This window comes from Fundulus heteroclitus, chromosome 24 (assembly GCF_011125445.2).
Source record: "Fundulus heteroclitus isolate FHET01 chromosome 24, MU-UCD_Fhet_4.1, whole genome shotgun sequence".
NCBI lineage: Eukaryota > Metazoa > Chordata > Actinopteri > Cyprinodontiformes > Fundulidae > Fundulus > Fundulus heteroclitus.
The window spans coordinates 10266442-10289181 of record NC_046384.1 but is presented as its reverse complement, the minus strand read 5'-3'; the positions used below and the strand labels follow the sequence as shown (position 1 = coordinate 10289181).

The window sequence follows — 22740 nt, the reverse complement described above, 5'->3', positions numbered from 1 at the left end:
AAAGGCAGCGAGAGGGGTAAGCCGACGGAAGCCTATTTGGACAGGCAGCTGAAATAACAGTGATCACTCCTGACAGCAGCACATGAGTGGAGAACGCTCTTACATTTTGCACAGCTCTCAAATGTCATTTCACGTTCGCCGTGCACGCTAAAAAGGCGACGGGCTTCATCCGTCTTCCGCGCAAGCAGTTTGAAGCCGTTTTGCTTGGAGTCTGTGGATGAAGCGTAGAGTGCAGAATGAAATCACCCAAAAAAGAAAACGTGCAAATATGCTAATGATAGACAACACGTCTCGCTTCGCGGGGTCGGTCGGGCGCTCAGATGGGCAGGGCATGATTGGATAATAATACAGGGCAAATTTGTGTGTTAAACAATAGCAACAAAAATCATCATCTGCAAAATCAAGAGGTTTTTTTTTTTGCACATGTTGAAATGGATCAATATGAGCGCTCAGCTTCTCTCTGCGTTTTCTAATATTTCTAACATATTAGAAAAATGTTTTTCTACATATTGTAAGAGCCAAATGTACGCATTATGATTGTCGTTACAAAAAAGCTTTTTTCTTGTAATGGACTAGATAAACTATTCAATTCAAATCAATTTAACTTTATTTATATAGTGCAAATTCATGAAAAATGTAATCTCAAGGCACTTTCCAAAGTCAACCAGATTATACAGATTGGTCAAAAAGTTTCCTCTCTAAGGAAACCCAGCAGGTTGCATCAAGTCTCTCCAAGCAGCATTCACTCCTCCTGAAAGAGCGTAGAGCCACAGTGGACAGTCGTCTGCATTGTTGATGGCTTTGCAGCAATCCCTCATACTGAGCATGCATGAAGCGACAGTGGAGAGGAAAACTCCCCTTTAACAGGGAGGAAAACCTCCAGAGAACCAGAACCAGGCTCAGTGTGAACGCTCATCTGCCTCGACCCACTGGGGGTTAGAGAAGACAGAGCAGAGACACAGAAAGCACAGAAGCTCACATTGACCCAGGAGTACTTTCTATATTAGAACAGATTACTGGCCTGGGACTAATTAAGAAATCAGACTGAAAGATGGTTGCTACTCCTCCTCCTCTTCCCGTAGATCTGGGAATGTGGAAATTTAAATAACTGAAGGGAGTTGACCCATTTATACTAACATAGTCCTCTTGCAGCCAGGTTTCTGTGAGACAAAATAAATCAATCTGATTATCAGAAATCTTTTGTAGGCAGAGACCTTATATTTAACAGGACGTATTTAATTGTTTTATTTTTTGGTTCAAGGTGAGTCATACTGATTTTTATTAGATATTTATAATTTGCTCCGCTTAGATCCGTTTTTGGATGTGTTCACTTTTGGCCGTGGGAGAGACACCGTCTCAATGGAGTAATGGGTGGGTAACAATACAGAAGCTGTACCCTTCCATTAATGTCAAGTTAATTTTAAGGGAGTTAGCAATTAGGGCTAGACGATAATTCAATAAAATTAATTATCGATTGGTAGACGTATATCGATGATAGAAAAAAAAGGGTCTACAAAAAGTTCAATAGAATAAAAGTTTTCCTTCCTTTTACATTCTAGCCATGTATGTTAATACTACAGTCATGAATCCTTCCAACCAATCACAACGCAGACCCAGGAACCAAGCTCCGCCCCCTTCAAAGAGTTCAGCGAGCACGCGTTCTTTTTTCTTTTTTAAAAACTTGCTGTTTTGCTTAAAAAGTTGGTTGAATAAAGGGTTGAGTTTGTATTCAGGGTTTCTGTGTTCTGTATTTAAAAACAGGTTGCTAAGCTACAGCATAAAATGGCAAGGGCTGCACTTAAAACAAATGTTTTGAATTTGTTGACAATTATCAATATCGATTGATATGATTTCTATTTTATCTATTTGCTTTGTTTATACATCGTCCAGCCCTATTAGTGATACACACATTAGGTGATAGCAGCAGAAAATGGAAAGACTCAGAATTGCTAGATGGACCATATATCCCCGTCTGGCCTTGAGATCGCTGTAAATAAATAAACTGGAGGATGCTTCCAGGGAGAGGAAGGTCTTAGGTTCCCTTTAGGACCCGTTGGCCCCACCACCCGCTCTCAGAGAAGCAGAAAACAATGGAGGATAGTACCTGAAAGTGTACGTATATGTTCAGTAATAGTTTCTACCCTGAGCTCTCACCAGGAAATGACTGGGCCTGTTTTGAATCCAGAACATAAGAAAATCCTATTATTCTGGCACAATAAATTCAATCAGTTCAGTGAAGCCAGACGTTCATTTGTCTCAGTCTGGCCCTTTATCTCTCAATGCGTCTACATGTGTTTTGGTTTTTGATGCATATTCAACCCCCCTCCAAGCAAAGCATATGATTTAATGTTAATCCCTGTTAGTGATTGATTCAGCAAAGGAAGGAGACAAAGACGTAAGGAGAACAGAATCAATCACTTCCTTCAGGTCACTGGTTTGGACACGGAAACCGACCGGTTTATTCATCTCAGCGTTACATTTATCGTCCCCCGCAGCGTCGGCCATCATGCTTACAGATATTCGTCCTTCAGCAGGACAACTGCTACCATAAAAGACTGCTGATTTTGTACTAAATTAGCTTAACATGTAGGGGAATCAAATTCATTTCCAGGTACAAAAACAATCAGCAATACCTTATAATAAAATAATTTATCTCACGTGTAATGAAATAGGAACCTTTTCCACCTAATGAATGTATTCATGCTCTTATCTACCATCTACAGCGCTGATAGTGGTGCCTCTTTATTATGGTTAATTATATTTTTTACACCAAAATGAATGAAGACCTGTAGCTCCCTTGATAATTTTAAAGCGAATAAAGTATAAAACTACAATTAGGAGTCGATTATCTCTCTACAAATCTCTCATTTGCATTAGTATAAATGAGCCTAGATTTACTGGTGCAAAGATGTCTGGCTCTCAAAGCCTATCATTACATCCTCTGTTACAAAGATTATTGTATCTAAGGGTAAATGTTTTCTATGTATTTAATGTCATTTAATTTATTCACAGTCATTTGCATACATTTAAAATATTGTAGTAAGAATAAAGCAAGTCACAGCAGATACAGTTATTTCTAAGATAAGAGACTCATATTATAACTCAATTAAAAACAACCAGCCTGATTAATCCAGGTATTAATAAGGAAACAAGTATTTGATAACCTGGTAGCAGGAAGTGGTGAAGCGCATACTTTAAGAAACTTATTTTAAAATAAATTTCCACAAAGGAAAAATAAATAACTTAGCATTGCTAATCAGGTCCGTGCCTGATAATTTGGTTTATCCCCATTTTTTATTCACATAAGATGCATTTTACTATAACCAAATTTACAGTGAAGTTAGACTCGTTCACATGTTTCGCCTCTATCATTTATAACTTCATGTGAAGTCGACTATTAACCCGTTAAAGCCGGATGAAGGTGACTGTGAGGAAACTTCACAATTTTATAAAAGAAAATTATTTTGGTTGGTTGAAAACAAAACGTCAGGCTTTCATATCATCGTTTTGTGTCGTAATTGATATGTTAGACCAAAATGTTTTCATGTTTTCTGCATTTTTTCCATATAGGGTGTGTAAAATATATTCATTTTGGTTACACTTTATTTGAAGGGGTGTACATAAGACTGACATTACACCGTCATAAACATGACATAACACCTGTTATGAACATAAATGACTCTTTATGAATGTTTAGGACTGTTGTCATTAATTGTCATTTGGTAAATTATGACACTATTAAAGCAAAGTTGACATTGTTTAAAATGTTTTTGTTATGACAAGCCCTTAATTTAACAAAATCCCAAATCAAGCCCTAAATTTAACCTAATCCCAAATCAAGCCCTAAATTTAACGTAATCCCAAATCAAGCCCTTAATTGAACCTAATCCCAAATCAAGCCCTTAATTGAACCTAATCCCAAATCAAGCCCTTAATTGAACCTAATCCCAAATCAAGCCCTTAATTGAACCTAATCCCAAATCAAGCCCTAAATTGACCTAATCAAATCCAAGCAACCCTAAATTTAACCTAATCCCAAATCAAGACCTTAATTTAACCTAATCCCAAATCAAGCCCTAAATTTAACCTAATCCCAAATCAAGACCTTAATTGAACCTAATCCCAAATCAAGCCCTTAATTGAACCTAATCCCAAATCAAGCCCTTAATTGAACCTAATCCCAAATCAAGCCCTTAATTGAACCTAATCCCAAATCAAGCCCTAAATTTAACCTAATCCCAAATCAAGCCCTAAATTTAACCTTGTCTCTGTTAATGTCAAGTTGTCATAACAGAGACATTTTAAACAATGTCAACTTTGCTCTAATAGTGTTATAATTTACCAAATGACAATTAATGACCACAGTCCTAAACATTCATAAAGAGCCAATTATGTTCATAACTGGTGTTATGTCATGTTTATGACAGTGTAATGTCAGTCTTATGTACACCCCTTCAAATAAAGTGTAACCTTCATTTTTATGTTGTAAATTGCATGTTCAGAAAAAAATACTTGTATCAAAAACGATAGCAGTCCCTTTTCTTCTGGTTTAGTAAAATCTTAATTTTGAACGAACGAAAAGGCCACCCACCCTAACGTAGGAACATCTGTGTTGGTATTTTGGTTACGCTAGAAGTGGGACAGGCCACTACACAGATGTCTGACAACACTTCATCCCCTCACCTACAACACAACCAGGATGTTTACGCTACAGAAACTGAAGCTGTAGCACACATATAATCCATTAATCATCCCAGAATCATCCCCCCAACCCTGAAGTCTGACAGGAAGACTAGTGAAAACCACAATAAGCAGCCGATTCAGTCAAGGAAGTAGCCTGATTGTAGATTTGAATACAGATATCTCATCTTAGCTGGATGCTTCCCTTTTGATAGTCTCCTGCATATTCATTAATCGTGATCTCCACCAGAAGGTTATTATCCATAAATGTCACTCTGTAATTAATTAATCCTGTCTGCTGGGTTTTTTTTTTCTCCCTGCCTCATTAACGACTCAAGTCTGGCTGATTGTATTCATATTCATGGGTCCAAATATACAGCTCTATTTCAGATTCAGATGCCAGAATATTTCACTTCATTAGCAGCAGGAAACGCCGCGGGGCCATTTGACAGGCGGGATCTGAATCCTGAGCTTCCTGTCAGAAAATCAGCTTGTTTGGGTTGTTGCCGTAATGAGCGAACACATGGCTGAGGAGTCAGAAGTGAAGGGGCCGCCTCGGTCGCCGCGGCAAAGTTTCTGCACATTCAAGTGACTATCACCTTCCGTGGGTAATGCGGTCCAAGGAGACAATCATGGGGTAATTTTGTGCTGTTTAGCAAATTGATTTTTTAAAGCCACCCCCAGAGGCACATCTATTACCGTGGGTTTGAGTTTTAATAAAAATCCAATATAAATTTGCACAAAGCCGAGAGGAGCAACTCTGGCACATTAGGCTAATAGAGAAGAATACCGCAACGGCAGGAAGTGGTTTGCAAACAGTTTGACATTTACTCTGCTATGCACTCCAGTATTATTTGATGACTATTTTATCCCGGGGCTCTGTTCGGTTACACGGCTACCGGGTCAGTAATCTCAGGCCGAAGGTAGACTTGGGGGCCAAAACCTCTTATTTCTTCACGGTTTGCCTTGCAGCAGGGGTCTGATCCCCATCCCAAACACAAAAAGTGGTGGGACAACATCTGACTCAGGTAATGGAGCTGCTTCAGAACAGTATAAAATGCTCTGTTTAATCTGGGTCAGGCAGCCGCTTCATCGCTTTCAAATGAGGAAACCGGTACAGGGTGTGTCACCTGAGAAACACCTTTTAAACCACAGGTACAGCCTACCTGTGGATCCGGCCTCCAGCACACCTGGACCTCTCATCTATGTGGTAGTTTCTGTTGAGACATGTTGTGTGACTCTGGTAGTGGACGTCAAAATTACAACAGGTCCAATCGGTCACATTTGGACGCTGGAAAACATCAATGGCTGCACTGTTTTGTAACTTTGCATTTCTACCAGGTGCCTGAACCTGGTAGAAATTAACAAATATACAAAATTACATGATGACGTAATCTAGCGTCTTCTAGAGATGTTTAGGACAGACAATAATGACTTTTCTTGCTTGAGGAGTTGGCAACAGAGCTGACAGGTGTGCTGTGGCTGCCTGCTGGAGAAGAAACGGCTCCAGGGGCTCAACTACCATGCAAGAAGGGAACTAAAGGTAAGTAATCTTCTTAAAATTAGTGTATTTGTCCATGACTGAGCAGGTAAATACGCTGATCTGCCAGTGCAAAAGGATTTTTGCACTTAAAATAGGAACAACTCATGTCCATCATCTTATTTCAAGTGAATATATCTAATTATCTTATTTTAGGGATAAAAATACTCATTCCATTGGCAGATAATCTTTTTTAGCTGCTCAAATCATGGAAAATACTCTAATTTCTAGAAAACTTTACTTATTTTAGTTCCCTTTTTGCAGTGTAGCTAACCTTGTTTGTTATACTTGATGGAAGAGGTGAGCTGAATCGTGAAAATGTACGTGTTTGATCCTGCTAGCTTAAACTTGGGTAGTGTGTTGATACATTCAAGTGTCATTTAATTTGTGTAGGGCTAAAGTTTTAACAGGTGGGCATTGTAACCAAGTATGTTGTAAGGTATGTCTACACTAGTTGTATTTTATTACCTTTTTTGTAATTTTTGTCTTGTCTTTATTGGTTCAGATAATATCAGATCCCACCTAGAAATTGTGTGATTTCTCTAGGAAACCAGGATTCTATGATAGCCTTTTGTTTTATTTTGTGTCAACCCTTTTCTATCCTGGTCGGACAAAAGCCAAGGATCAATTATGGAACAGCTGGCCAGTGAATGTGATGAGGGGGCAGACATCTACTCTAGCCTAAAAGTCAGCTGGCTGCAGCTGCACCAGGCTTCCCTGTCAAGTGGAAATTGTGAAGGAGACTTCTCTGCAATGAAAAGGATCAAAGCAGAGCAGCAGTAGAAACTTCAGGGGAGCACCTTGCTGCATGCGTGAGTATTGCATTGATGGACCTGACCCTGAAGCCTTTTCATACATGCAGGGCTTAGTTTTATTTTTTCTTTAAAGCAATAAAAGATTAATTTCTCAGACAGAAACTGTCAACTTTGTAAACAATTTTACAATTGACTATCTGAAGCTCACGTCATTATAAAGCAATGTTGTTCATGCTCATAATCATTTGTTCTAAATGTAAATAACACTATTTCTAACATATGTTGAAATTGAGGATTTCTGTAATACATAGAGTGGTAGTTTCTGTTACAATACATTATAATCCTTTGACTAGTTTATTCTGAATCATGCCACGCTGTACTGTGCAAAGCCACACCTTACCGCCCACAGGTAAAAACGGACAAACTGTTCAAACCTGGACCGCTTTGAGTTGTGCAACTGAATGAAAAAAACTATATAGTTTTTTAAAAATGTAACATTTTTCTTGCTTACCAAATATCTTCTGGTTGCAAAAGAAAGTGATTATCATTATAGATCTGTTTCAGAATTGGGTTTATTTGCTGTTAACCACATTACTGTCTCAGAAATGTGTTCTGACACATCCATCTGAATTAGCATATCTAATTAAGTTACCAGTGTCGAGTGTTATTTGGAGAGGGGGGGATATAAATGCATCCGGTCTGCACTGCTTTTAATTTTCAGGGTCAGTTTCAGTCATTTCAGTTTGCTGCTCTTGTAAAGAGGAGTTTTACCGAGACTGATGGCAATGCCATTTTGCCGGTCATAAACCAAAATATTGGGGAAATTGGACGTGATGATGATGGTAATTACCTTTTAAAGCAATCACAATACATCACTGGGGGAACCTGAATAAGCAGAGTGTCTGGAAGAAATACTGCAGCTGTGCAATCCGTCTAGCTGTCACGTTTTTTTTTTTCTCCCCCCTCAAAACCACAAACGTTACATCGATGGTGGCGCTAAATGGGAAAATCCGGGAAACACTGCGGTCATTATTCATCGGCTTCTGATAACATGGATCTCTGCTGCTAATTTCCCGCTCATGCCTGGAAGTCTCAACCTAATAACAACCAGGCTGGTGCCAGGAAAGTTTGAAATGAACTATTAACAGAACCATACCAACAGAAGGGAAGCCGTTAAGTTGGTGTTAATTACTTTAAATTCGCAAAAGATTAGCCTGACTATGCTAATTAGCTGTGAACCATCAGGAGGAAAGAGCAGTGTTCACAAAGAGGCCCCAGCTGCAACACCATAGTACAGCGCAGAGTGTGCCGAATCGTACCTTGGAGACCCAGACTGCAGGAGACGAGAGGATCTAAGGTTCAGTTTCTTCTCTGCCTTTCTCCTGGAAATGAAAAAAAAAAACCTAAATACTCAACATTCCTTCAATGCCTTTTTTCCCCCAAAACTGTTTCACTCATGCCATCTCCACAAGGCACATTAATCCTATGGCAATGTATCAGTAATTAGCAGACATTAGCAGTTTTTAATTAAGCTTTGCATTTCATTTTCTTTTCGAAACAGCCCTGAACAGATTTGATGAGACTCTCAACTTTTAAACTTCTGAAGCTAATAAATTAGTCCATAAAACCAGCAGCTAAACAAATATTTTGGGGTGAAAAGTGAACTGATTTAATTTCTTCGTGTAAAATTGAGTGGAGAAACACATTTAACAGAAGAAAATGATACAAAAAATAAAAAAAACTGCAGTAAAGCGGTTGAAACAGTGAGCTCAACCTATAGAAACTGCATTTTATTCACCTTTTGATTCAATTTAAACATGTTGCCTTGTTGGGTTGACTCCTGCAATCAATTATAGTGAATTTTACAGTTGTTTTTTCTGACTTTTGCTCATTTACTTAGTTTAACTAAAGCCATAGGTTGCAAAGGGATTGCTAAGGATCAACAAGAGCTAAATGAGCAAAGTCAATTGCATTGAAGTCATTCAATATGGGATTTAATCGACAGTACAGAAAAAAGGATGAATTTTTTAAAAAACTGACCACAAGATGACAAACTGGTGAAGCTATATCATAAAGAACACCATACCCATGTTAAAATAAGGCAGCGGCAGCATCATGATCTGGCGTTACTTCATTAAATGAAGCTAGGCTTTCCGTTAAGGTGCAGGAACTCGTTAACAGCGCTAAACAGGAGCCCTTTTGACCCAAAACCTTCAGCTGGAAGGTTGATGCTGGTGAGATTAAGCAACCAAAAGGATCGCTTCACCGTTGTGGGACGAAGTAGGCAAGTCCAGAAATACATCTAAGACTATATAATCTATATGGAGAGAGCTGTGGACAAGATATATTGTTGCTATTTAATAGATTTTGGAGATCTTTTTGCAAGGTAGAGAGGACAAATATTAGAAATAGGTCATGATGATAAATGCACGTAGGCTCATACCAAAGAAGACTGAAATGTTCCCTGTAATCTTGCTTTTTCAGTTAAATTGTTGGATATATATCACATTAAAATGTGAAAATGTGTTTTTATAATCTCATTGCAAACTTTAAAAGCAGTAGCTTCCTAGATTCAAAGAGCTTGCATCCTCCTACTATGGGACCTTATTGTCTGATAGAACTAAGCAGAACTGCCCACAATAAACGTCAACGGCATTCTTAGGATAAAGTGCTGCTTAGATGTAGTTTCTATATTAGCTGTACCTGATAATAAAAGTCGCCTTAAATTACACCTAGTCTGATTAAAAGAGCAGTTATTAAGCCTTCCTGGATCAATTTCATGCATGAAGCTGTTCTGTTGATTTCATTACCAAGTCTAGATAAAAGCCATTTAACTTTCTTCCAGAGCAACAGTTTCTGCAAGATGAAATGTAATTACAACATTTTATAGCTAAATAGCACAAAGAGAATCAATAAACTGATCATATCTCAGAGTATGATAAAGTACAGATTCCCATAAAAATCATTTTGTGTGAGGGCAGGGTGTAGAAGAAGCAATAGGGGGCTCTACACAAAGCTAATCGGGCAACAAACACTCACAGAGGAAGCTACAAAAAGAGAAAAACTGTGGCTCAAATTGCAACCTCTTCATACTGAATCTATAAAAAGAGTTCTGTGCTTCTGTCAACAAAGCTATATCAGAACCGCCAACCCCACAAATGCTGTAAAACATCGCAAACCAAACATTTTTAACAACGCGCATAGTTATAGTAGGTGAGTAACTTAAAGTAATTCGCCTTTTACAGTATAATCCACTAATATTTGGCATTTTTGACGCTAAGAACACACTTTTTTTGGTTCTTAGCGTCAAATCCTACATGATCGGCTGAAGGATGCAGTATAAATAAAATTTTAATTGGTCCTGATTTCCACATAGGTTGACATATCTGTTGTCAAAGAAATAAAATGCACATTTCACACTTAAACTCATGAAGTGATTAAGGTAAGTCTGTTTATATAAAGGCAAGTGTATTTTTATAGCACTTTTCAGTAAAAAGACATTCAAAGTGCTGATTAGACATAATAGTAATGATAAAAATAACATAATCATTAATAATAATAAAAAAACAGCTTACAGAAAATTGGGTGTTCATTTGTCAAAATCATGAAGATAACTGCACTGCTCTATAGTTTCTTCAGTTATTTTGCAAGAAAAAGGAAGAAAACAGTATTACTTCATGCTATGCTCCTCCGTAAATACTAAATGCATCAAGATCCTCAGCAGAAAGGCAGTTTTATTTAATCATATAAAGTTCAACGGCAAATAGTCTTACTTTTTTCAACTGGGGACGTGCCGATACAAAAATTTGGGCCAATATCGATATCGGATATTAACATTGTCCGATATGTCCGATAACCGATATTTACCTTTGCATGTGTGTGTTTTACCTTTACGTTTCTGTCATGGTCAATTTTTTATTTTTTTTTTAAAGTTTGTATCGACAAAACTATGCTAACTAAACTTTTGAATGTGTTATAGTCTAGACTTACACACTGCTCTTTTTAAATCTCTGCTTCATTTAAAAACCCAACAATCCTGGCTGCGATACATGTGGTTATTATCTGGTCACTGTCACATGACCAAACAAAAACCACACGACCAACCATCTCCCCCTTTTGAAACACAGGCAAAAAGGGAAACAAGATGGAAATAAACATCAGTTGTTAACATCAGCCAACTTTTACTTATCGGACCAATACCGATATGTTATCGTCGATATATCGTGGGTTCCTATTTTCAACAGTAAAAACTAACTTTCAGACAAACATCACTTTTGAGCATGTTTCACAGTGAAAATACAGCCACTGATAACGTAGGAGGCGTATGGTAAGATCAATAAAATAGTTTAAAAAAAACTACTACTAATACTATTACTACCGTATTTCTCGGACCATAAGGCGCACTAAATATTCTTCCCAAGTGTGTAATATCACTCCGCCCCTTCATGTACACAGCTCTCTCTTGAGAGGGAGAGCCATCTGTCTCTATTGGAAGGACGGAGTAGCTGGATTACACTGCCCTGTTTCTAACATAAGGCCAAAATAAACGTAACTTTTATATTGAATTAACTTAATTGGTTTCTTGTTGCTAGCACGTACTCTGGACGCGGGCTGCCTTAAGGCCCATTCATACCTCACGTAAAAGACGGATACGGATCCACGGATGTGGAGTGTTTCATACGTTCTAACCGTCGATTTAGTCCATATTTTGACACGAAAATTGGGAGCTTACGATTACGGACGAAACGGATCAACATGGAGCAATACTACAGGAAACGGTGGGGGCGCTATTGAGTTTGTAGTACAAAATGTCAACAAAATCACGAAGAAGGTTATAATTCTGGGCTTTAAACAATGGCGGGATTCGAGGAACGACTTGCGGAGCTTGTCCTCAACTACCCACACATATATGATGTGTCGTGTCCGGGGCACAGGGCCAAACAAAAAGTTTACTTACGGAGCAAATACAACAAAATCACATCTTGGACCGTCGCCATGTTTGATCTGTGACGAATCATTGGCGCCCAGCACTGCCACCTAGAGGAAATATTGGTTATTGCGCACCTCAACGGACGGAGGTATGAAGGAGTCAACGGATAGAACATATGGACAGAAATACGGACGTGTAGGCCAAACGTAGGGTATGAATGGGCCTTAACATGAATGCACTTGTAGTTTATACATTACAGTCAGGCAGTCTTGTAGACAGCTCAGGTAGTGACACAGTGTACCGTAATGCTCTGAATATCCATTGACCGGAGCAGCTTTGTTGCTAACAAACATTAGCGCATTGTACCACAAAAATCCATCAGTAAGCACAAGTACAGTGATCATACATAAGAAGCACTGGATTATAAAGCACACCATCAATTTTTGAGAATATTTAAGAATTTTAAGTGTCCCTCATCTAAAGACTTGATATTATGGCATTTAAATAAGCTGTGACATGTTTGGGCACCAGTGCATACAGGTGGTCTGGGGCTCAGTTAGAGGTTAGCGTGCCAGTGAGCTGCTAAAGGGGAATTTTCTTTAAACATGTGCAGCTAAAACACATCATTGTGATGACAACAATGTTCTTGAATATGGTCTCTCGTTGGTTTGGTCTCGCACTTGATGTCCCACACCATTGGCTTTGCCCTGCCTCAGCCTTAGTGGCCCTGACAGCTACACTACTCCAGGTAGGAAGTGATTTTAGTCACTTCACTGATTGCTTTGTTCGTCTAGTTTTCACTGGTTTAGTGGTGCAGCTTTAACAGATTTCCTATAGACATCTATGCACCGACTCTGTAATGTACCCTGCAGCCCTGAAATAAAGATCTCACAGAAAGTGTGACTAGTGTCCGTGACTTCAAGATCTCCATCCTCCTACGTTTGGCTGCGTCTGCGCTGCATAATCAAAGGGCCTCTCTCGGCTGAGCTCAAGACAACTTGTGTGTTTCTGCGTCACTTGGAAAGAGTTACAGGCCGAAGTAATTTAGACCTATTCCCTTGGAAAGTCCTCCCGGTGTGTCCTTGAGCTGCGAGTCTGAGGCACAGAGGCATAAAGCTCCCATTTGTCATTTGGATTGTTTCTCAGTTCCCCCCCAGAGTTTGCAGGGTGGGACAAAATAAAAAGACAACATGAAGCTGTTTTATCACTGCATGTCTAGCTGCTTTTCATTTAAAAAAAATCTATTTAATATCTCAGAAAAGCAAGTTTCCACTTTTTATCAGTGTGCTGCTTTTTGCATTTTAAAAGGCCTCGCTGGGCTGCTTGACAAATCCACGGCCTGGTTTGCGCCCCTTTGCACCAGTTAACGAGGTTAGATTGAGTTTAACAGGAGTGAAAGCAGAGGAGCTTATGCATGGCATGTTCAGCTCTAAATGAATGACACACGGCCTTGTAATGGCTTACAGAGAAGCTCGACATGTGTCCCAACTCCAGGAATCACTTCAGCTGGATGGAGCCGTGTCCCTCGATCCCAGCAAAGGGAGTTTTGTTCAAACATGCTGTGCTTCCACATTTCTTAACCTCTTCAAATCTCGCAATTCTCCACAGCAGTTTTAAATAGCGCTGCTTCATTCTACTTGGGTACATGTGTTAAAGACGTCTCCAATACCCCGTCATATTGATCGTAAATACCAATTTGCTGCCTAAGCATCCTGATAAGTAATGCTTCATAGTTTAAAGTGACTCAGCTGTTCAGACAAAGGAGACATAGTTCAGTTAAGTGCAAAAACGTTGCAGATTTTCTCTTTTTGTTACGTTTAAATGTTGCAGATCATATAAATTATATCAGGCAAGGATAACCTGGATAAATACAAGGTCACCTTTAGAACCAATAAGTGGTGGCACCGTTAGGTATTTGCGTTTTACATAGCAGCGCAAGATATTTGCTTCAATCTTCTTTGCTAATTTTATTTTATTTATCCATATCCACACTGAGCCTGGTTCTGCTTGAGGTTTTCCTCTCTGTTAAAGGGGAGTTTTCCTCTCCACTGTCGCTTCATGCATGCTCAGTATGAGGGATTGCTGCAAAGCCATCAACAATGCAGACGACTGTCCACTGTGGCTCTACGCTCTTTCAGGAGGAGTGAATGCTGTTTGGAGAGACTTGATGCAACCTGCTGGGTTTCCTTAGAGAGGAAACTTTCTGACCAATCTGTATAATCTGATTGAATTTGACTTTGTAAAGTGCCTTGAGATGACGTGTATCATGAATTGGGGCTATCTAAATAAAATTTAATTGAATCTCTCTCTCTCTGAGTAATTTTGGTCGGTCAGCCAATCCTGGGAAGATTCATCACATCCATGTTTTCTCCATTGGTGGATAATGGTTTATACTGAGGTTCTCTCAAGAACCTTATATATAATTTTTCATTACTTCTTCAATTTTTTTAGATCGGGACATAATTATGATGCCTTTGTAGATACTTTAGCCTACTCGTGTAACCCGACAGGTTCTCTTTAAGCGATTTCTTGATATCATAGATCAGGTAGTAATCAGGACTGGCTGTGGCTGGTGAATAAAGATAAAAAAATAAGGGGTGGCAATTATATTTCTACATAGGACCCAAGTTGGTTTGGATTGAAGGGCGTTCAACCCATTTTGAGTTTACTCAGGTTATCTTTGATATTGAGATCCGTTTGATGGTCTGAAACAGAATATGAAAGGAAAACATTTTTACAAAATGAAGCCTTAGGGGAAAAAAACAAAATAAGACTGTATTTTAACACAAAACCTTTCCTCTAGAGCACATTTATGCTTGTCATGTTGGTCCTTTAGGCTAATAAATAAAATTAGTGAAAGATCGATTATTAACTGCAACTACAGGGTTGAAGTTCAGGAGTTTTTACACAGGACTAATTATAGCCAATTAAAAACACCGTAGAGAGATTCAGACTTTAATGAGAGACAGAATGAGTTAAAAAGGGGTTGCAAAAAATAAGACAAATGGACTTAGGATGTAGAGGTTTATTTTAGTCAGAGACTAAACCAACAAAAAGGCATAAAGACTCCTAGAAAGAACTGAAGACAACCAGTTAACTTTAGATTGTTTAATAAATGCTGTCCGCCTGCAAGTAGTTTATTCTCAGGTATTCACAGCTTTTCCATGAGGGCCTCGGAGGCGTGATGAAGATCAAATAATGAAGACTAAGAAACGCAGCAGACGTGTCAGGAGTCAATTAGGTTATAAACTAATATCCTAAACTCTCAGGATCCCACAGAGCTTTGTTCAATCCATAATCTGGACGATGAGAGAGTTTAGCACAGATGCAAACCTGCCAAAAACCAATAGTAACTCTGGAGGAGCAGCAGAGATCAACAGCTCAGTTGGAAGAATTTGCTGACAAGAGCTTTAAGTCACAAACTAAACAAATCTGGCCTCTATTAGCCTTTGTTGGCCTTTTTGCAGATTGTTGCAAATCATTCAGCAGACGCTGGAAAAAAGTTAAATAAGGGGCTCTGATCTGATGACATGGATAGTGAACTTCAGCCCACATGACAAATGCTGTGTAGTGGAAATACCTTGGACACAACAAGCCAACCCTGGTGGTGACAGCGCCATGCTGTGGGGATGCTTATCGTTTATTTCTACTTCATAATCCTGCAATAACACCACTTTGTGTTGCTCTATCACAAAAAAATCCCAGTAGAATCCCTTGTAATTTATGGTTGTAACATGACAAAACAGGTCCAAGAGGTAGGAATACTTTTGCAAGGTGCTGTAAACATGTCTACAGGACAGAAATGAAGGCACAAAAGAAAGATTTGACCATTTTTGTCTGAAAACCCAATACAAAACAAACAGAAAAGAGCAAATGATTTGCCTATATGACGTTATATTTAGCATGGCTTCCAGCTACTGTAACTATTGCACTACCTCCAAAAACACGTTTATTATCATCATCCTCATCATCATCATTCATGCACACTTAGCACAATTTTAAGATGGATGTGTGCAAATAATTTAGCATCAAGTACATTCAAACCATACTATTGTCATTGTTAATTTTTAGCACACATATTCTATATAGTCCAAAAAGGAGAGGTGCAGATAATTACTCGTTAAATCTGAAAATCCCCAAATTTAAAGCTTAACGTGACTGTTAGCATGCTAATGTTTTTGTGAGCATGCTAATGCTTTAAAATTTCCCACAATGCAGTTCCAGCAGGTTATATATAGTGTTTCTGCATTACTTTTCATATCATACATTTCCAGACTCGGATAACTCTCTCTCATTTTTAGTTGATTTTTAGTTTATAAATACAAATGTTCATTATGAGCCTGTGGCACGCCATTGGAAAAATGAATAGATGGATGACCGTCGTAGTTTTAAAGACCTTAAAAATACTGAAATAAAATTGAAGACTGTTCCAGACTGAGTAGGAACTCTGCATATAGCGACTAAAAATGTTGGTAGTTTTTAGAAATCAGTTTCAGAAGCACTTATTCACCACATAATGTCCAATATTATAAACCATATTACTGTAAAAAGATGAACCATGAAGGTCTGTTAAAGTTTTATTTATTTCGCTTTAATTTTTTTTTTATATAGAGCCAATTCACAACACGTAATCTAAAGGCTGTTTACAAAGTCAAATTCAATCAAATCCTCCAGGTTGGTCAGAAAGTTTCCTCTCTAAGGAAACCCAGCAGGTTGCATCAAGTCTCTCCAAGCAGCATTCACTCCTCCTGAAAGAGAGTAGAGCCACAGTGGACAGTCGTCTGCATTGTTGATGGCTTTGCAGCAATCCCTCATACTGAGCATGCATGAAGCGACAGTGGAGAGCAATAATCTTAATCTTTCCTGCCGTTAGGAGATTTATCACGTCAGAACTCTCCAGTGAGATTTATACCTGCAGCTTTCTTCACGCACATTCCCGTCTCCCCTTCCTGTCAAATCAGCAAATGGTGGACGTGTGATGGGAGAGAGTGAAATAAAGCAGATTAAAAGACACGGAGGCTTGTTTATGCCAAGAAGAAATCTCTCCTGGATTTGTCTGCACGGCTTGGAGACCGAGGAAGCTTCACTTCCTCGCATGTGGGCAAAGTTTCAAAAACTATCCATCAGAGAAGTCCTTAAAGAGCACGCGTGCTCGTCACGGTTCGCAAACTTCCTACAGCGGTGGAGGGATTTAGTCCTGGACTTCCCAAACTCCTCGAACAGGTGGGATTAGGGTGCAGTCGGTACCGTGGGGAGTCTCTGCAGAAGGAAAGATTAGCGGAGAAATATCACCTGAGGGCTTGAGGAGACTTCCCAGGTATCTAAAATAACGTGTGTCTGTGTGGTCCATCGCGTGTGTTTGTATTATCTACGGGAAATTAAAGCATGAATCATTATTAACAGAGTAACAAGCAGCCATGTGTCTTTTCTCCTCCGTCTGATTGTTTAACTCCTTCCCATCCTCCTCCAGACCCTTCAGGACGGCTCCCCCTCTCCTCTCCTCGTGGAAACCAGACGCAGTGTTTGATGTGCAGACTTCCTTCAGGTCTCTCTGGGAGATGAAGTTGGGGAGTTTCTTCCCCTCGTTAACAGCGGGCCTGGCAGCCGCCATCCGACAGTCTGCTTCCCTCCCTCCTCGCACGTCTGAGGAACCTTATCTGCCGACTTCAAATGGGCGCTGAAGAGGGGGCCGCTTTGTTAAGGAGCGCTCCGGCTCCTCCGCGCTCGTTAGAAACGTTTTAATTCCTCCTTCAAGTGTAGCTTCTCAGTTATTAGGGAGGAGAGGTCCGACACAGATGCCACAGAGTCATAGTTTACGGCAGAAATGATGAAAGTTTTGCAGTCGACCTTCATGAAAATACTCTCTGTCCTCTGGAAAAATGAGCTCAGTCGACTTTAACGGAGCAAAAATTAAATGCTATTAAAAAAGAGACGACGGCATTTATCCCACAATGGCAGCGGAATAAAGCGCAAGCCATAATAGTGGAGATGATTACAATGAAATGTTTCCCCAGTAGCTAAGATTTAAGACTATGGCCAAGCCCCAGTTCCCCGTCCTCATCAGCCCTCGTCCTAAACTCCCCCTTTTCAGATTTCTGTGTTCATTTAAAAGGTATAAACACATTTAGTTTGAAGTTATTGGTGATATTTCTACAGTGGTTTGAGTATGAATCAGTATAGGAGTCACAGAATGCAGGAGAACTGAAGATAGGGACGATGCAGATGGGTAAGGAAGAAAAGAAGGACACGAGGAAGGGTGGAAATACATGTGAAGGAAAGGAATGACTGAAGGGAGGATGAATTAAAAGGACGAATTAAAGGAAGGACATTAGAATGGATGAAAGTAAATATTGAAGAAAAAGATAAAGGTAAATATGGAAGGATGGAAGTAAAGAAGGGATCAGGAGGATGGTGGTAAATATATAAGCGAGGAAAGAAAGACACAGGATGGAAGTAAATATGAAGGAAAGGAAGGACTGAAGGGTGGAAGTAGATATGCAAGTTAGGAGAGAAGGACACAAGGAAGAATGGGAATGAATATGAAGGTAAGGAAGGACTGAAAGGAGTGAGGGATCCATGCCAGGAAAGCAAGAAGGAAGAGTGCAAGGAAGGACTGAAAGAAGGGTTCCAACATGGAAGTAAATATGTAGGGGTTTATGAAGGATGTCAGGAAGGATGCATTTATTTAACAAAACTTTTAATTACAAAGGAAAGTATTTTTACAAACATTCAAAATCAGTGGTTGGATCTGAAACTTCTTTCATCTTTCAACTATAATGTCATCAAGTCTGTAATAATTTCAGAATGTGAACAATATTAATAGTAAAAGTACCCTATGCCCAATTGTTATTTTGATTAGATTTAATTATACCATAGATGTCTGGGCTAAGAGGAGAAACTTAAGACTAAAGTCAAAGAGGAGCCGAGGAGCAAGACCACCACACATTTAAAAGTCAAGGATTTTAATCAATAATCACTCCTTTAGCAACTGGCAGCCATAGTAGAGAAGAACAGGTGAGATGTCTCAGTGTTTACCTGAAGGCCTGACTGATCCCACCATTAGGTGAACTGCAATAATTCAGTATATTACAGCATGGATTACTGCAGGGGCGGAGTGGGACTCATTTCAGCCCTTTGGTTTCATACCTCCAACCGGCCCACTTAAGATAACAACCTATTATTAAAAGAAATATGCCCATTTATTTCAGATTTCATCCTATCCCGTGTCACTCGTCCGCTTTGTGCATTTACCATCTTTCTTTTAATGATAAAAAAAACGTAAGATGAGACTTTATTAATCTCACAGTGGAGAAATCCATCCATTACATCAGCTCATGTAACAAAGAGTGAAGAAACACAGAACAAAAGAAAGAAGATATATAGATAAAATAAAAAACAAATCAAGTAATTTCATTCATGAATGTAGTGCTGAATCATTTAACATCTCAGGGCAATATTCATACAGAACAGCACCATACTCTTCATTAGATTAATTATAATATTCACTTAATGGGTAATCTTACCTGCCCACTACCCCAGGCTCATGGCTGCTTCATGCTGCATCTTCCTTCTGACTCTGAGGGGCTACAAGACAGAAATGACCATTTGTGTCGTTGCGTCATACTATTATTTAAACCATACAGCATTACATTATGCACCACAAGATCCTAAAAATCAATGACCTGGTGATTAACTTGTCGGGCGGTTTGCAGGCAAAGCTCATCCTCATTTGACGTTTAAAATTATGAGCAAATTTCACTGAAAAAGCAGTGAATCTTTGCACCTTTAGCAGCGTCTGCTTTGGTTTCATTCCAGCTTCCTCTGCACCGCCGTGGCTCTTTCTTCTAACGATCCCTAGGCATTTGTGATTATCAGTTTTATCCTTGGGATCGTGCATTTGTTCTGTTATTCTTTCATTGTTTCTCACGTCTCTTCTTAAGTTGCCTTCCAGCTGTTCTGTTACCTCTGATTATCCCACACCTGTGTCCTGTTCAGTTTCAATTATCTCCTGTGTATTTAATTTCCGGGTTTCTGTTTAAGTCTTCGCTGGATCGTCAGTCGTTTAACAGTCAGTTATTATTCAGTGAACAGTCTTAGTTCTTTTCTCTGGTTTATTTTCTGTCCCAGTCCGTAGCCTGCTTTTGTAACATACCTTATGTTCCTTCTGGATTAAAATCACTACCTACCTTCTGATGTCTCAAAAACTTCATACCATGACATTTCTATTATTAACCGTTCAAACGCCACTGACCGAGAGCACGGACGCGTTATGCCAGGGTATTGTCACGGTCCTCCTGATAATTAGCCACTCTGGGCCTGGATTATTGTCTCCAGGGGCTTCGTGTACGACAGAGTGCACGGCTCTCGTACTAAACGTTGGTGGAGGGGAGAAATCCTGAAACTCGTGGCACACACACAAAAAAAAAAAAAATCTGACAAACCGAACCGTGCGTAGACGGGTCACCGTTGCCTTGATAAATCCCAATTTGCAAGTAGTTGGACGAACATGCACGTGTACCAAGGACCGCCCTGTTCTCGCCCCTAATTACGAATACAAATCAGTAAAAATACCCGGAAAGCATCGAAAACGTGTCCAAATAACCATTAACTTAAGAAGTTAGCACCAACTAACTGTTCCACATTAACGCACAACGTTATGCAGCCATTTATGGACGTGTGATTGTGTCCTTAGGAATCATCACACCTCACTTGTTAGGGATTAATCTGCTGATACATTACTGATTCTATGTTTTTTACAGCTCAAAACTTCAGCTTTGATGCTTATTGGGTTAAATAAAACTGAATGGAGTTATATTTCACTGTATTTGGGTCAATTTTAGTACTTTGTGATGTTTTTTATTGTCGACTGAAGGAGTCTGCGTGGATTACTGCACTCTTTCAAGCAGCGTTCATTTTTGTACAGGCGGAATTGGCGTTAAAACAGTGCAGCGCAAGTTTTTTTTTGTGCACTGAAGAATAAAGCCATGGGTAGATGAGATGATGGATGCAAGTCGTCCTGAATCAAATGACTAAACCACACTCTGAATCAAAATCTTTAGACCAGTTTAACATTTTAATTATTTGCATTTGTTTGATCTTAAGACGGAGCTAAGTAGAGCTTCAAAAATGCAAAAAGAAGAGATGGGAACAAGAGAGACCAAAAGATGTGAGCAGGCAATTTATTGAAAACAACTATTTAACTCAAACAGGCTGTTCAGCTGATCTAAAGTTTAAGACCACAGTTAAAAAAAATAACCCAAGTCAAAAACTCAATATAATAATATTGATAATTCTATATCAATATATATTGATTGATAGAAATATCGATGATCGGGTCAATAAAAAGTTCAACAGAATAGAAACAGAACAGTTTCCCGTCCTTTTGTATTTTAGCCTTTTCGCCCCCAAACACTCACCGGATGTACAGAAAAATCGACTTCCTGTTTCTGTCTAGGGTCAAGATGTGCGTGACCATCTGTTTCCTGCGTTTTTTACGTTTCCAAAAGAGCGATTTTTGTTATTAATGGGGTTCCAGCAAGTACAAAGTTAAATAGGTGGATTTCCACCATACAGACATAAGAGGAGCTTTTTTAATGTTTGTTATATAAAAGCATGTTTTTATGAAATAGGTGCATATGTTTGCTATGAAAGCATAGCAGCAATCTTTTAAGTCACATAAAAAAACTCAAAACTAAACTAACACTTTCAATGAAACAAGATCCAGCTTTGTTTCTGGACCCTCTTACCAACAGGGGATTAACCCGGTTGTTACAAAGCTGCTCTGAACAGCGTCACGCTTCACTCTGACATTTATTTTTAGTGGGTTATAACCGACTCAGCATTCGAAGCTACTCAGAAAAAGTCTCAGTAAACGCGCATCTCGCCTCTGCTGAGGATCTTTGCAGGAGTTAACGGTTTTATGAACAGCATGCTAACGTTAGCTTGTTTCCTCGCTGTGTTGACATGCTCTGAATAATAATTTCGTCCTACACACCTTGTTTTTCGGTTTTAATTATTCGTGGAGAATTAAAAGATAAAAAAAAAAAAAAAAAAAAAAAAAAAAACTTACCGACAGAGTTATTCTGCTCCAGGACCAAGCTCTGTCCCCTAACCCACTTGTTCTTGGCAGCACTGCAGCAGTCTCCTATCCCGTTGCCCCATCAGTTTATTTGTTGATTTTTAAGAATAATGGTTTGTAACTTCTCAAAATAACATTTTACCGGTCTCACTGAACTTTGTAATCAAAAGGTGCCCTTACCAGACGCATTTCTCTGAAGTTTCCACAGGTGGAGCTAATCAGCTTTCCAAATGGTGCGTTTAATGCTTCAGGACATTTGAGCACTTTGTCTCATCTTGTTACTGAAAAGTGCTTAAAAATGCCTTCCTAAGCCACACATTGTTTCCCAGTCTGAAATATAGTGGAACATTTTTACTGGTACGCTTATCACTGAGTATGAGTATGACTGGTGCATTTCATCTACCTGTCCCAGGTGGATAAAGTAGTCTTATATGTAGTTTTAGTGCAGAAAACCTTCCTTACCTACATTATTGCATTCAGACTGCGCTGTCTTCCACATCTTTTACATGTACAGAACTTTATTTGCTGCTGTAATCCATAAAATTCATTTTCACAAAGTCAAATTTGTGCAACACATAATTTTCCCATGTTTTTCTGAGTGTGTGTCAATATTAAAATCTTCCAGCTTTTTGCCACCTGACCCAATCTCCATGCATGGTTACAAAAGAAGTTTAAAAGTCTGACAAGAATTTAAGGCATCCAACACCTGTTGCTTTCTAATTAGGTGACAAAGGATTAAAAATGTGCAATTGATTAT

General features: G+C 39.1%; 1 protein-coding gene across 1 annotated transcript in view; it reads right to left on the bottom strand.

Moving 5' to 3' along the window:
- LOC105917418 overlaps positions 1 to 22135 on the bottom strand; it is a 138055-nt gene extending 115920 nt beyond the window's left edge. The window contains exons 1-2 of the mRNA XM_036127874.1: positions 21975 to 22135; positions 8295 to 8344 (exon numbers count right to left, since the gene is read on the bottom strand). The gene's annotated coding sequence lies outside the window, so the exon portion shown is untranslated. The remainder of the gene's footprint in view (positions 1 to 8294; positions 8345 to 21974) is intronic.
- Between the last annotated feature and the right edge of the window lie 605 nt (positions 22136 to 22740).